Below are 16,475 nucleotides of genomic sequence, written 5' to 3'. Positions count from 1 at the left end.
TAACGCCGGGATCACGCCCTGAGCCGAAGGCAGATGCTTAACTGCTGTGCCACCCAGGTGCCCCTAAGAGTAAGCATTTCAGTGATAGGTTTACATAATTTCAAAAGAATTGATCGGTATTTTATATTGTTTGGGTTTTCCATAATGCATTATGTTTATTCAGTTGTTTATTATCAGGAATTTAGGTTCTTTGCACATTTTTGCTACTAGAAATAATGCTATAATAAATAAATATCTCTATGCATAGCCTTATGCACTTCTGTGAAAATTTCTATCAGATAAATTATTAAATTTGGAATTGCAGGAGTGGAGATTATGCACATATTGATTTTAGGTAGATTAAATGACCTTTTAGAAAGTATGTATTTCTTTTTTTTTTTTTTTTTTAAAGATTTTTATTTATTTGACAGAGAGACAGCCAGCGAGAGAGGGAACACAAGCAGGGGGAGTGGGAGAGGGAAAAGCAGGCTCATAGAGGAGGAGCCTGATGTGGGGCTCGATCCCATAACGCCGGGATCACGCCCTGAGCCGAAGGCAGATGCTTAACGACTGCGCTACCCAGGCGCCCCGGGAGTATGTATTTCTATGAAGGCAGTGCAAGTGCATGTATCTCCTTACATCCTTGCCAGCACTTGTAATTATTAATCTTTTTAATAATTGTTCATTTCATTGGCTAAAAAAGGACTCTGATTTATAGTTCTTTGATTTATAATGAAGGTGAATGCCATATTTTTATTAGCCATTTTACTTTGCATAGACTAGTTTGTTACTTTTGGTATTTTATACCAAATATCTTATTTTAATGCCAAATATCTACAAATCTTACTGCAGATTATCTTTTTCTACTTGGTTATGTCTCATTATCTATCATGGATGTTAACCTTGTCATATGTTGAAAATACCTGGTTTTTTAAAATGATTTTATTTATTTATTTGAGGGGGCAGGGGCGGGACAGAGGGAGAGGGAGAGAATCTTCAGCGGACTCCACGCTGAGTATAGAGCCCGACATGGGGCTCAATCCCACAACCCTGAGGTCATGACCTGAGCTGAAACCAAGAGTCAGACACTTAACTGCCTGAGCCACCTAGGCACCCCTGTTGAAAATGTTTTATCCTAGTTTCCCCCCCACCCGATTTTTCTTATGGCTGATGTTCTTTTTCTTTGACGTTACAGACATTCCTTATTTTTATGGATCAAATATATTAACTTCTCCATTCTAATTTCTGGATTTTGCACCATCCTTATAATGGTGTTCACCACCCTGAAATTATAAAAATAGTTGCTCATATTTTTCTTCTAGTGATTTCATGTTAAATCTTTAAATATTTACTGCATTTGTCATTTTATTTTGAAACTATTTTTATTTATTTTTTAGAGAGAGAGAGAGAGAGAGCACTTGAGTAGGGTTGGGGAGGAACAGAAGGAGAGAGAGAATCTTAAGCAGGCTCCACGCCCAGCGCGGAGTTGACCTCACGGCCCTGAGATCATGACCTGAGCCGAAATCAAGAGTTTGAGAACGCTTAACCAACTGAGCCACCTAGGCACCCCATTATTTTCTTTTGTTATAAGTCAAGAGATAGAAATCCAGTTTGCTAAACACTTTCCTCAAGATCTTATCTCAATAGACTGCATTTCTTAAGAGAGGAAAGTGAGAAGATTACATAAAGAGAAGCCACAAAAATGTATTTTGCTAACTGAAAACAAACGATGGTTAAATAAACCATCAAACCAAGAACAAAGTATTGCTATTTAATAATTCTGTGATCCCATGTGGGCATTTTCCATTTGTGGATATAAATGGAAGCTTAGTGGCAGGAGGCTGTATGCGAGGAGTTACCCTCCAGACTTTTTAGAGAGATCCTGCTTTGTGTTGAGGTATTTTCTGTTACCCGTCTTGTCGATTACGTGCTTTCATCTCAAAATGCAGGGAGGGTATACAGGTCATGGTGTGAAGTTGCCACCAAAGCTTAATCTCTTTACTGGAACCATTACTTTATACCACCAAGTGGCTGCTGCTTTACCCTTCAACCTTTAACTAAACTCAGAGAGAAATGGTCTGTGAAAGCAATTGGTGAGATGTAAGAGAAGTGATTTACGCACTCAGCCAGAAGTTACGAGTACTGGATATTCTTCTCTTTGAAGGGCTTGGTACTTTTTGAAACAAAAATAAATGAACAAGTGTTTCTTTTTATTATATCTATATGAGATGATGGATGCTAGCCGAACTTACTGTGGTAATCCTTTCACAATATATATCAATCAGACCATCACGTTATATGCCTTAAACTTACAGTGATGTATGTCAATTATTTCTCATTACAACTGGAAAGAAATTAAATGAACATAATAGGGAAAAGAGTTGCTGCCCTAGATAACTCAGTTCTCTGGGGGCTCTCCAGCATTCCAGGAAAAATTTTGACTATGAGGGATATGGCCCAAGTGAGTTCCTGACTCCCACTTCCGATTTGCCTGAGGAAGTAAGTTTCCAGGGCTATTTCCAGTTCTTTTCATGACAGACCTAATAGTTATTCCACTGGCCTGTGTTCAGCCAAGAATCTTTTTTTGGGGGGGGGGTTATTTAAGTTCCAGTTAGTTCACATACAATGTGTAGTATTAGTTTCAGGAGAATTTAATGGATTTATCACAGTGTCCAGTGTTCATCCCAAGTGCCCTCCTTCGTACCCATCACCCATTTAGCCCATCCTTTCCTCCCACCTCCCCTCCAACAACCCTTAGTTTGTTCTCTGTAGTTAAGAGTCTTTCTTGGTTTGCCTCTCTCTTTTTTCCCCCAGGTTCATCTATTTTGTTTCTTAAATTCCACATATGAGTGAAATTATATGGTATTTGTCTTTCACTGACTGACTTATATCACTTAGCATAATGCTCTGACTCCATCCACCTCATAGCAAATGGCAAGATTTCATTCTTTTTTATGGCTTAGTAATAGTCCAGTAGTGTGTGTGTGTGTGTGTGTGTGTGTGTGTGTGTGTACATGCACCACAACTTCTTATCCATTCATTAGTCGATGGACATGTGGGCTCATTCCATAATTTGACTACTATTGATAATGCTGCTGTAAACATCGGGGTGCATGTATCCCTTCAAATCAGTATTTTTGTATCCTTTGGGTAAACAGCTAGTAGTGCAGTTGCTGGATCTTAGGGTAGTTGTATTTTTAACTTTTTGAGGAACCTCCATACTGTTTTCCAGAGTCAGCCAAGAGTCTTAATACATACACATAGTTGGGGTAAAATTCCTTAAGAGAGGAGGTATAGAAGATGGAGTTGGGAGTGATCCAAATAAAGGTAGAATCAGTTGTCAGAAGTAGATCCATAGATGTTTTAGATTTATCAGGGACCATAGAGAATATTCAGTCCAGCCCACTCTGGGGACTATAGATGACGTGGCTTCCTCGGTATCACCAAGCTCCAAATGTGATACATACCGTTATTTGGATAAAGGCATGAGAGTTATTGGTCTTTTTGTGATTAGGGCCACAATTTTGCTATACTTATATTTTTAATTGAAAATGATTAGGATTTTAATAATTTCCTTGTGGTTTATGGTAAAGTAGTAACATTGTTTCTGTTTCTTAAGCCAGCCTTTTAATTTGATATTTTATTTTAACCTGTCCTAAAAAGATTATTTTTAAATTATCATTACCAGCCCCTATGGGCTATTGATGGGAGCTTTCTTTGATGCTTTTCTTCTGATGTTTGCTTAACCAGAATAAGTCTTTGTGAAAATCAGGGAATTGATGAAATGACTATTTGCTTAAATATCAAAGGTGCCAAAAGAACCTCTTCTGGACTACTAATTCTAGTTTAGGGAAGAATCTCATATTTTTATCAGCCCAAGAGACTAGTTCAACCAAATATGAAATGTGTTTATTCAACATAATTGTTTTGAACTGCATGTTCTTTTATCAGCATCTCCTGATAGATTTCTGTGAGATTGGGGGCGTTGTCTTCTCTGTCTTTCACGTCCATAGTATCACACCTGAATGCTGCAAAATCTCTATTTGCTGTTTTCTTTCTTTCTCACTTAGGAAAGGGTTAAATGCCTGGAGCTCCAGAGTGACACAGGGTAGCATTTAAGAGAACCAGTATTTAAAATAATAATAATTTAAGGGTTTCTACTTTGTGTCTTACTAAACTGCTCTGTCTCCTCGGACTTTATTTCTCTTCTGTTTTGTGTGTGTGTTTGTTCTAAGGTTTGAAAAAAAGAACATAAATATTCCAAAGAAGAGTGTGTGGGTTCTCATTGTGGATAGAGTTCTCCTTACTCACAACTAGAATCTAGACTTAGAAAGTCTGTTAAACTAAGCCTGCTGCAGATTTATTTGCCATTAAAAAAAAAAAATGCAACAGATTCATAGCACTATTTCTGGCAAATTAGAAGCAAGTACTCTTTGAAATGATGGCATTCGTTCAGCAGTTCTGTTAATTGGTATTGTAAAAGAAATGTGTTGATGGAGTTTTAGGAAGTCCAGAATTTCTGTGATATGTTTTGAAGCTTGTTTTTGTGGTCTCCTGTCTTAATATCGCTCATTTTAAAGCCAACATTTTCCTTTTTATGTTTGAGGAAAGTGCTGTACTAGTGTCTACGGAGTGGAGATTGGTTTTATCTGCAGTACTAGGACTCTCTCTGAGGGACAGTGGGATAGCTGGTGACGTTAGCTTGCTTGTAACAGAGAGGTCCTAGCAGCGGGGTTTGAGCAGGTAGTGACAAGTTGTGCCTCATATGCATGGATCTTTGCAGATCCGAAGGAGCCGCCATAGTGTTTCCCCTCTGTTATGTTGTCATTAGACTTCTGATTGGTCCTTCTAGTTGCTCTTGGAAGCAGTGATTTGGTAACAGATGGCCTTGTCCACCATGACCCTAGGTATTTGTGGGGTTTTGTTGTCATTGTGTGTGTGTGTGTGCACTTTAATAAGTTGCTAGTTATTGCTTAAAACTTCACGAAATGGCTGTTATGTTTCTCTTCTGTTTTAGCATCTGTTCCTCCTTCTGTCTACAAATTGTAGTCTTTAACCTATACTAGTCATAAGATGATAAATATCTCTATAATGACTTTTCTGTGATTCTTAATTGAGACCTATTAATGAGATAATAAAAAATATCACTATTTCCATAATTGCCAAAACTAACATAATTGTGAGGATAAAGGCCATTTCTTAAGACAGTTATCATACTGGATGTTCCCTGATACAGTACAGGCAGGCATTAATATTTCTTAAACTGAATTTAATGAGCTTGACCGTACGTAAGAGAGACAGAAATATAAAAGGTACATTACTGGAAGCTATCATAAATCACAAATAAAGCTTTGAAGTCATAATTTTATTCTATAAAGAAATTGTGCATGCTTATATATCTTACATGCTATGAATTGTTATAAACGTAATATATATGTATCATGTTGTATGAAGTTAGAACAGTCTGTGAAGGACCTAGCTGTTGTGTAATTTATGGTGTATGTCCCATAAATAAAGATACATGCAAGTTGATCTCACTTTATCTACCTTAAGTTATGAAGGTGGTCTTCTCTATCTAATGTTTTTGGCAGAAGCAAATATAAATCCTTTCTGGAAGAAAACACTTTCATCCCATGCCTCTAAAGAGTCCTGAAAATGTTTAACATCAGTAAACAGAACACAGTTAAAAACAACCTGGCACAGAGGAAAATGGCACCATGAGCAAAAACCAGCAGAAATATCACACTTCAGAAGCAGACAAGTAATGATTTCAGATGGTATTGTTATCAGACATAGATTATAAAACTCTTGACTGTTTTTGAAGAAAATGTAGAAGAAATAGTGCCTGGGTGACTCAGTCAGTTAAGCATCCCACTCTTGATTTCGGTTCAGGTCATGATCTCAGGGTCATGAGATTGAGCCCTGTGACAGGCTCCACGCTGGGTATGGAGCCTGCTTAAGATTCTCTTTCTCCATCTGCCCCTCCCCCCCAAAAAAAGAAATTTAAAAAATTAAGTAAAAAAATAAAAAGTTTTAGTAGTTGGGGAGGTTATGTGTTGTAATGAGCACTAGGTATTATATAAGATTGATAAATCACAGACCTGTACCCCTGAAACAAATAATGCATTATGTGTTAATTAATTGAATTTAAATTAAAAAAAATAAAAATTCACTTATTTAAAGGAAAAAGAAACTATAGAAGAAATAATAGTGAATTGGAAGAAGGGTAATTTCTTGTGATTTTCTTCTTGTGATACATGTTAGATGATGTTTTATGAACTATCTTCCAGCTTACTAATTCTGTTTTTTTACTGTGTCTCTTCTGATGTGAAGCCTTGTCACTGAATTTTGTTCATTTTTTATTCCTAGAAATTTTATTTGGTTTTTTAAAGACTTTCTAGGTCACTATTTGTAGTTTAATGTTTTCCTGTTAATATGTATTTTTTTTCTTTTATTTTGGATACTATCTGAAGAGATGACAATTTTCTAGAACTGATGAAAGATACCAGTCCTCAGATTTAAGTAGCTCATTGAGTCTTAAGCAGAATAAATAAAAGCAATATATATCAACAAATGACAGAATAACATTGCAGAATACAAAAGTAAAAATAAAACGATTTTAAAGGTATTAAAAAAAAGACATATTTCCTTCAAAAGTGCAACAGACAGCTGAATTCTCAGTAGCAATGATTAAAAGCTAAGATAGTATAATGATATCTTCACTGTGCTGAAAGTAGATAATTGCGAAACTGCGATAATGTACCCAGAAGAAATATCTTTCAAGAATGAGAACAAAATAAAGACAAGTATAAACTAACAAATACTGAGAGAATCTGCTATCAGGAAAATTCTAAAAGAAATACTTTAGGCAGAAGGAAATACATTCCAGATGATTCCAGATAAAAGGTGCAAAAGAAAATGTGTTAAAATGCATGAAGTCATAACTATTTGGGTAAATCTAAATGAACTTATAAAACAACAATGACTTGAGTTTAAAAATAAGAATAAAAGTAATATTAAGGGAGAAGAAAGTCTATAAAACTATAACCTAAGTAGCCAAATCAATAACTTGGAAAAAAAGCCAACACAAAATGGAAAATTAAACATAGGCTACTGAAGGAAAGAAAAAATAAAGATAAGACCACAAATCGGTAAAAGAAAAAATAAACATATAAAAGAGAAAACTGGCAGAGCAAAAAGTAGATTCCTTAAAGAGGAGTATTACTTCTGGTGAGCCTAATAATTAAGACAAAAAGGAAAGAAGGAATGAAAGCAGCACCACAAACACGGATCTGCAGACACTGAAGAATTAACAAAGGGCTATTATAAATCACTTTCTAGCAATATATGTGAAAATGTAGATGAAGCGAAAAAGTCCAAGAAGAAAAACACCTTATCAAAACTGACTCAAGAAAAATTAGAAAATGTAAATAATTCTATAACCCATGAAGAGATTGAACCAGAAATTAAAAAACTTACACAGATCTTTCTAGGCCCAGAGAGCTTCACCAGTGAGTTCTACTAAACCTCTAAGGAAAAACTAACTCTGATCTTATACATCTTTACTGCTCTTTTTAAATTTTATTTTTATAAACTTGGCATAGCTTAAGGAATTTTATAATGATGTGAATAAGTATGCGCCTTCTTTGATTTATTATTCTGGATACTTGATATTAGGACCTTCGACTTGAAGATTTGCGTGTATCTTCTTGAATCCCACTGAGAATACTAATTAGGTGTTTGTTTTTTAATATATTTTTCCCTTCCTCTCCCTTTTTTTCCTTCATGTTGATCTTACACTTTTTGTCTATTTCATATTGTAGGCTGACTTCAAATGAATGGTGAATCATGGCTGTTCACTGATGTTTAAGAATGAGGGATTAGGGGCGCCTGGGTGGCACAGCAGTTAAGCGTCTGCCTTCGGCCCAGGGCGCGATCCTGGCATTGTGGGATCGAGCCCCACATCAGGCTCCTCCGCTGAGAGCCTGCTTCTTCCTCTCCCACTCCCCCTGCTTGTGTTCCCTCTCTCACTGGCTGTCTCTATCTCTGTCGAATAAATAAATAAAATCTAAAAAAAAAAAAAAAAAAAAGAATGAGGGATTGGGGGGTGCCTGGGTGGCTCAGTTGGTTAAGCATCCAATTTGATTTCAACTCACATCATGATCTCAGGGTCCTGGGATCGAGCCTCACATGGGGCTCCATGCTCAGCTAAGCCTGGAGTCTGCTTGAGATTCTTTCCCTCTGCCCCTTCCCCTGCTCATGCACATGTGCTCTCTCTTTCCCTCTCAAATAAATAAATCAATCTTAAAAAACAAACAAAAACAGAATGAGGGATTAGGTAGGTGGAATGGAGGTAGAATTTGTTGATTGGAGTTTGCTTAGAGTAAGTGGGTAGGGAGAGCTTCCAGTTGGGCTGAAGATCTCTAAAATGCCAGAATGGAAAAACTTTACTCTGGGTCACTAATAATCTGTATCCTAGTGCCCTTAGTTCTCTGGCATATGGGTTCATTGTGGAAACTTTGGAAAATAAAGATAAGTACCAAGAAGATAAAAAAAAATCACTTGTAGGGGCGCCTGGGTGACACAGCGGTTAAGCGTCTGCCTTCGGCTCAGGGCGTGATCCCGGCGTTCTGGGATCGAGCACCACATCAGGCTCCTCCGCTATGAGCCTGCTTCTTCCTCTCCCACTCCCCCTGCTTGTGTTCCCTCTCTCTCTGGCTGTCTCTATCTCTGTCAAATAAATAAATAAAATCTTTAAAAAAACAATCACTTGTAAGCCCATCAGGCAGAAATAAGACTATTTATAAAAGATATATCACATATAACAGAAAATTAGGACCACACTGCCCATTTTGTTTTATTATTTGCAATTTGTAGTCAGTAGTGTGTAAAATTTCTTCTACATCATCATTGTTAATGACTATATAATATTCAATTACATAAATACATTTTCTTTAGCCATTTTCTATTGTGGGAGATTGTGTATGTGTCTATTTTTTCTTGTAAGTACTGCTACATGTAAACATTTGTAATAAATCTTTGCACATAATTTTTTGCCTTAGGATAAGCTGCAAAAAGTATAATTTTTGAGCAAAAGAATATGAATATTTGAAGGTGTTTGTTCTTATACTCACAGTGCTTGGATCAGTGTAAGGCTTATACTTTGTTAAGTGTGCAGACACGGGTCTGTAGTACTCTCTAATATACAGATGGTTGTTTACATGGATCCCTTGTTCATCAGCATGGGTTGGAGAGCTGCTGTATAGTTATAACTAAAATTACCAGTACCACCATCCCATGAAAAACAACATTTTGCCTTCTTTCTCTCTCGATTGCATCTTTGGGTAGATTTTTTTAAAAACCACTGCATGGTCTTCAACAGCTGTTGAAAACAGATTTCTGTAGAAAAAAGAGGGGGGAGGGGAAATGTTAGTATACTAGTGTATGGCATTTCTTTTACCAGCATATTAAAAACAATACCCTGTAGTTTGCTTAAACATTGGTTATATGGTCCCTGTGGAAGACTCTTTAATGGGCTCAAGTCCTCTTAATGAGTTGGATATTCCTAGTAGGAGCTATCATTTTTTGAGCACCTCTGTGTCACAGGGACCCATCTGGGCACTTTCTGTACATTATGCCCAAAGCTTGTGCTAGCTTTGTGAGGTAGGTGTTATCACCCCTTTAGAGATTTTTAGAAAATGAGGTTTAATGAATATATGAAATGTTCCCAAGTCCCACAGTTTGTGGTTGTCTAGAAGTCACTGGGACACGAGCTCCATGAGAACACAGAAATCGTTTTGTGCACTGGTGTATTCCCAGCGTTAGCTCAATCTTGACATGTAGTAGTCTCTCAAGAAGTATGTGTTGAATGCTGACAAAATGAGTTAAGAGAGGTGGGATTTGAACCCGAGCCATTTTGAACCTGAAACTCTTTCTACCAGGCAGAAGTCAACTTCTTCAGAGTTGTAATGTTTCACTGAGAGATCGAATGTGAGGTTTGCCCCAGAGGGATGTCCTTGTTCAGTGCTTGGGGTCTCCCTCCTCATTTTCATTTGCTCCTTCCTATAAATTGCTTTATGTAAAATGTCACTGCCATTTGGGAGAATCTTCGATTAAGTCAAACATAAATGATACTGAGTGTGTAAGAGGCCAAGCAAAAGTTAGAACTGTTTCTTGAAGAAGTTCCTAAATCCACTCAAGCAGTTGTTCTAAGGTATACTTTGAACTTTGTGATACTTAAAAGTTCTTCAAGAAGATGACATTTTCTCTGGTGACCCTTCAAATGCCCTGTGGAAGTTTCTGAGGATCTAATCCTCATCTTCTAGGAAAGAAAAAATTTGCCCGAAGACTCAGCTCTGTGTGGAATTGAGTTCTCACAAAATTCTCTTCAGAGAGCGTGCAGCTGTGCTCAAAGGTCAGAGGACTGATAAGCAGTGTGGTCGGTCAGCTCGTGCATCTTCACCTCAGATGAGCATTTATATTCCATCTGTCACATGTGGATACCAAATCCAGCAATCTACCGTTTCCTAAAATGTTCTTCCTGTACATTTATTGTAAACATCATTTATACGGAGCAGATACCAAAGCACTTAAACTGACCGACTCTGTCAAGTCAGATGAAGAAAAGGGAGAGGATTATGGTTTTCCCTCAAATTATGTTTAATGATGTCATAGTTGGCTGATTTTCAGCTCAACAATTATTTGTCAAATGTCTCCTGTGTGCTGGGCACCATACTGGACATGGAGAATACAGAAATGAGTAAATGAGCCCTCCCTGGAACTCGCCGTCTAGTCGGAGACAAATCGAGCTCACGGAGTGTGGTGAGGGCTGTAGTGCTTGGGGGTGAGAAAGACAGAGGAGGACAGAGCATCTCCTGAGAAAGGAGAGGGAGGTGAGTCCAGGCTGTCATTTCACACTTGGACTTATACCAGAGCCTTCCACAACGTTGCCAAAGGCTTTTTCTAGAATTTGTAAATCTAGTCACGTCACTTCCATATTTAAATGCCCCAACAGCTCCCCACTGACTGCCCGCAAGACCACGGCCCCATTTCAGCCACTCCCGTGTCCCCTTACTGCCCCACTGCTTTACGGCCTGACTGCCCATGTTCAAATCTTGGCCCTGCGGCTTGTCAGCTGTCTGCAGCTCAGTTTCCTTAAACTGGGTTAATGTCAATAATCTGTCTCATAATGTTATTGTGAAGATTAAATGATTTGATCTAAAGCTCTGAGAAAAGTGCCTAGCACCTAGTACTGGAGAAGTGATGCCAGTGATGCCGTTCCTCTCCGTCGCCCAGGCCGGTGGTAGCTTCTGTACCTCCCTGGCTTTGCACGAGCTGCCAATTGCACGCATTGTCACTACCACGTGATTTAATTCTTAGGCTGCTGCTCACCATTTCCTGTCTTTATCATCAACAAATTCTAGAGTCGTCAGCCTGATTAGATGGTAAACTCGGAGATTCGGGATTTCACCGCAAATGGTTTTTTGTTTTATTTTTGTACTTCCCCGCAGAACCTAAACACAGGGCATACTGCAGACGCTCAACGTCTGTTTATTGATGGAGGGGGACATCCCTTTCTCTGCAAGTCTTCCTTTGTGAAGTTTCTGTTATCACCATTCTTTCCTTTTCTTCTCTCCACTGTGCTGTTAGCATGTTAACAGTTTTTACATATTTCTGCTGTAACTCTTATCCCCTTCTGTTGTGATCATTCATTTCCACGCCCCCCCCCCCCAGCTTAATTTCTGTCAGGATAGGAGTTGCTTTCATTTGTCTCTCTGGCCTTTAGCAAAGGGACTGCGTACAAGTAGACACGTAAATGCTCAATAAAGAATAATACGTGTTATATTAATGCCACTGTATTTGAGGGAATCTGTGAGGAAAGAAAAATGTTTTCTTTGTACCTCTTTCTTTTGGGTCACTAAATGTCCAGGAAAGGCCTAATGATTTAAGGACTCCAACTAAACAAGCAAGAAACTCTCAAATAAATATTTTTCTAATGTAGGGGCAAAACATTCCAACACTTTACTTGTATGTCTGGTAGCTCCGTGTGTTCTAAGATAAAATGCTTTGTCTCTAGTTTCTAAGAGAATATCAAAATATGAAAACTACCTAAACTGTTATACAGGTAAAAATGAATAGTGAATTTTGACATTGGTTTTTTAAAAATTTTATTTGAGAGAGAGAGCACACACATACAAGCGAGGAGTGGGGAGGGGCAGAGGGAGAAGCAGACTGAACAGGGATCCCGCCATGGGGCTCTATCCCAGGACCCTGAGATCGTGACCTGAGCTGAAGGCAGATGCTTAACTGACGGAAGTCACAGTTGGCTGGTTTTCAGCTCAACAATTATTTGTCCAGCTGAGCCACGCAGGCGCCCTTGACACTGCTTCCTTAAAGTACTTTGAGAAGAAATTAAAATTGAACTAGATTTCACAGCTCTGAAATTTCCTGCTAAAAACTATTCTGATTGGGTATTGTGTATCACAGTAGTAGATGATGTAAATTTCATCTTTTATGGATGTAATTATAGATGAGAATTAATTGTTCCTATTGACATATTTTTGTGTCATTTCCATGCTTTGCATTATCTTATAAAAGATAAATCTAGGGGTGCCTGGGTGGCTCAGTCGGTTAAGCATCTGCCTTCAGCTCAGGTCCTGATCCCAGGGTCCTGGGATCTAGCCCCGCAGCGGGGAGCCTGCTTCTCCCTCTCCTCCCCATTTGTGCTGTCTCTCACTTTCTCTCTCTCAAATAAATAAAATCTTAAAAAAAATAAGTGACATCTTTTAGCAATGAAGAGGTAATGAAAAAAAGTCATGCCTCTTCAGCTTAATAAGAGAGTGGAGACTGCATATATTATGTGTGTTTTCAACTCATGCTTACAATTTACTATTTATTTTATTTATATTTTTAAAGTAGGCTCCACGCCCAGCATGGAGCCCAACATGGGACTTGAACTCCCAACCCTGAGATTAAGAATCGGTTGCTTAACTGACTGAGCCACCCAGGCACCCCGATTGGGAATTCTGTGTATTTCACATTTCTCTTTTTATTCACTTTTTTATTGCTTTTCAGTAACGTTTTGTAATTTTCATCATCTAGGCGCTTAAATTATTGGATTTATTTTTAGACGTTTTTGGCTGCTAGGAGCAGTATTTTTCACAAGGTATTTCCGTTGGTTGTTAATTGTGTGCAAGACAGGTAGTGACTGTTGAACATGATTTTTTCCTCACAGTCTACCTCACAATCTGACTAGATCACCCACCTAGTTGTTGTTGTTGTTATCCTCCTCCTCCTCCTTTTTTTTTAAGTTGGTTTCTTGCCCACCACAGGCCTCGAACTCATTGCCCCAAGATCAGGAGGTGTGCGCTCTGTGGACTGAGCCGCCAGGCGCACCTAATGCTTGTGATTTAGATGCTTGCCTACCGCCAGATCTTCCCATAGTTTTCCTTGAGATGAGACTTAGTTGTAACAGAACCATTCGTAAGTTCTGTTTTATGTTTAGTGAGAACAGTACAGTTGTTGGTAATACATCTCCATGACTAAATTTCTTACAGCAGTGAGGGAATGTGTATTTTAAGTCAATACGTTTCAGAATATAAATAAAGTTTTTCTACTGTGATTTTTCATTTGTTGGTATAAACTTAACTTTGAATATTATTATAAGTACTAGAACTTTCAGGTCTTCTTACTTCCAACAAGTATTTTATGCCAATTTCAGGTTTCTCCTTTTAGTTTCATCTCCATTCCAAACTGTTCCACTTCTGAGAACTCAGACTCTGAAATTCCTTTCAGGCTCATAACCTCCATTCGTCCTCCTTCCTTGCTCCCTCCCTCATTCCCACTCCCATACTTGCCTGATCCCCTGTCTTCTCCCAGTTCTCAAACATTAGTATCCACATGGTCCCAACCCTGTTCAGCCACTGCAGCCACATTTTGACCTTGTCGGCTTTTCTGCAAGGTTTCCCCTGCCTTCCCATCTCCTCACACCATGTTATCTTTTTGTCCTATCCCCCCACTCCCAGCCCTGGAGTTCCAGGCCACTCATGTCCATTGTAATCCATGATTTCAGGTTCAGCTGGGCTCCCAGAGCTTGAAGGTCTTTTCACCCTTCTCTTGTTGATTCGTTCTCCTTTGTTACCATGGATTTGCAGCCATTCTTCCCTTGGGATGTCCTGTGCCCCCTCATTACAGAGCCCCGGCTAGATTTCTTGACTCCCAGGAGATATTCTTACTTGCCCAAGGATTGAGGGTGTCTGTCATCAGCTGCTTCCAGCTTCCTCTGGCTGTATCTCAGTTTTGTTGTGCTTTTCTGTCTTCCTCTCAGCCTTCTTCTGACGTGCCATCTTTGAGGCTAACCTCCTGAGATTGTATAGAGTAAACTGTCTTTTTAAGCCAGTTTCTTAAAATGAACTTGTTTCTTGGTTTTTGTTTATGTGTGTGTGTGTTTGTTTGTTGTGAAGACAAACAGTTTTGAAATAAGCAGCCTTGGACGACTCTTTTGCCCACATGTGAGAGTACAGGCGGCCCTAGTTTTGCATGACTCTGTGGCGTGCTCAGTCTCAATTACCAGTTTCATTAAATAACACCAGGCCTCCAACAACATGGTTCAAGTTTCAGTTACCAAGATTTAACTACTGTGAGGAGTTGCATAGAGTACAGCCTTTGCTGCTAGCTTTTTTCAGTCCACCAATCACTGTGTAAATAACAGATGCATATGGTGGCCAGTGACCAACCTGGCTTCTTCTAAAGTCTGTCAGTGATTGGTTACTATGCATCTGTCGATCAGTTCACAGACAGCAGAGAAAGTAGTTGTGTTGCTTCTTTGTCTGCCGGTGATAAATGTACATGCTATTTTCTACAAATGGATCATTGAAAGAACTGGCTGAGAAAGATGAAAATTCAGTAAAGGAGAGAAAAGTGATAATGCCAGAAGTGAAATTCAGTTCACATGTAAATGGGGTTATGGAAGAAAAAGCCAACCGTGGGAATGTTAACGTTGCCTCTGTTCAGCAGACTCTAGCCGTGCAGCCAGAGGTGAGTTTATGGACATCGTGAGGAACGTGGTTGTGATGGGAAGGATGAGGATGTCCCAGGGGAAGGGACGTGAGGATAAGAATTCATATCAAAGAAACTCATGGAAATACTGCACGTATTAAAAGTGCAAAGGTTAAAACATGGAAAACTGATCTAAGCTTGGAAAGGAACGTGGCTGTTTGCCAAGGCATGGAAAAGATATTCACTCTGTATTGTAAGCTATGTGATGAGAAGAAGATAAAACACTGTTCAAACCATTCTTTTTTTGTTGTTGTTCAAACCATTTTTGATAAGTTTATTACAATGAAAACTTTAATTCCCTGTGTTTTAAATTATAGTATATGAAATACAGATGAGTTTTACGATTCTTTGATTTCCCTATATGTTTATTTGATAGTAAGAGTTTTTAGTGTTTTTGATAGGGACTTAAAAATTACCTTTCATATGTTTTGTGTCAGCTTACACCACCATCAAAGGTTTAGGGGAATCCATTTGTGCTCTCTGCTGGTACCTTGTTCTGTTGGCCATTGTTTACTGTTAGTTCAAGCTCTTCCTCTGACCACTCCCTATTTCAGTGGACATACATACACTTAGGTTTTTGATTTCCGAAGAAAAAGGCTTCACCTAGACCCTGTTGTGTTGGAGACGCGCTATATTCTTGCTCCCCCTTCCTTTACCCTCATTTTCTTCTGAAATAAGTTAGACCTGCTGATTCTCTTTATTTAACCATTTCCTTTCTCTTTAGTTCTTGGCAGTCACTTGATATTAGGCACCTCGAGGAAAAAGGTCATGTCTGTTTTATTATTGAGTATCCAGTCCCTAACCCTGGTGATTGACATGTATGGTCAAGACTTGATATGTCTCATTTGAGAGAGTGAGGTCATGAAAGCCTGCACCCACCATCTACCCATTCACCCATTCCTCTTGTCTATATTATCTCTCTAGCTTGGCTTTTGGGAAACACCACCCCACCTGTCCAACCTACATCCATTCCCCTTTGCATATTCTTTGCTCTAGTCAAAGTAAGCAGCTCGTTGTTCATTTGCTGCCTTGTATTTCTTCCTTTAGACCTGTCCTTATGCTGGCCTGCCTTCTAGAAGTGTGCTCTATTATATCATCTGTCTATCAGATCATACTGTCAGCTCCCCCCGCCCAAAGCCTTTCTCCATGGAGCCTTCTCTGATCTCCTCTCCGACGACTGCAACCTTTCTCCTTCTTTAAACAACTATGGAACTGGAACGGCCTCCTAAAACCTGCCAAATATGAGCCATTTATGCTGTTATATTTACCTTTTCCCACACAAATAGAAGCTCTCCGGGCATCTCTTATTCTTTCCTGTGCATAACAGTCTTCACACATAGTTGGTACTGAATGCATAGTTTGTTGGATTTTCCCGCAAAGTGAGATTCCAGAGAGCTGTCCAGGAAACTCCATGCCACTAAAAATACTGAGGGGTGTTC

General features: G+C 38.9%; 1 protein-coding gene across 2 annotated transcripts in view; it reads left to right on the top strand.

The window, feature by feature from the left end:
• The window catches only part of ENPP1 (ectonucleotide pyrophosphatase/phosphodiesterase 1), a 70,583-nt gene that overhangs the window by 16,443 nt on the left and 37,665 nt on the right, over positions 1 to 16,475 (top strand). The gene's annotated exons all lie outside the window — the stretch shown is intronic.

The sequence above is a fragment of the Ursus arctos genome, unplaced genomic scaffold (genome assembly GCF_023065955.2).
Source record: "Ursus arctos isolate Adak ecotype North America unplaced genomic scaffold, UrsArc2.0 scaffold_13, whole genome shotgun sequence".
NCBI classification, from domain to species: Eukaryota; Metazoa; Chordata; class Mammalia; order Carnivora; family Ursidae; genus Ursus; species Ursus arctos.
Note: the sequence above shows the minus strand (reverse complement) of the source record. Positions and strands in the feature narration are given on the sequence as shown.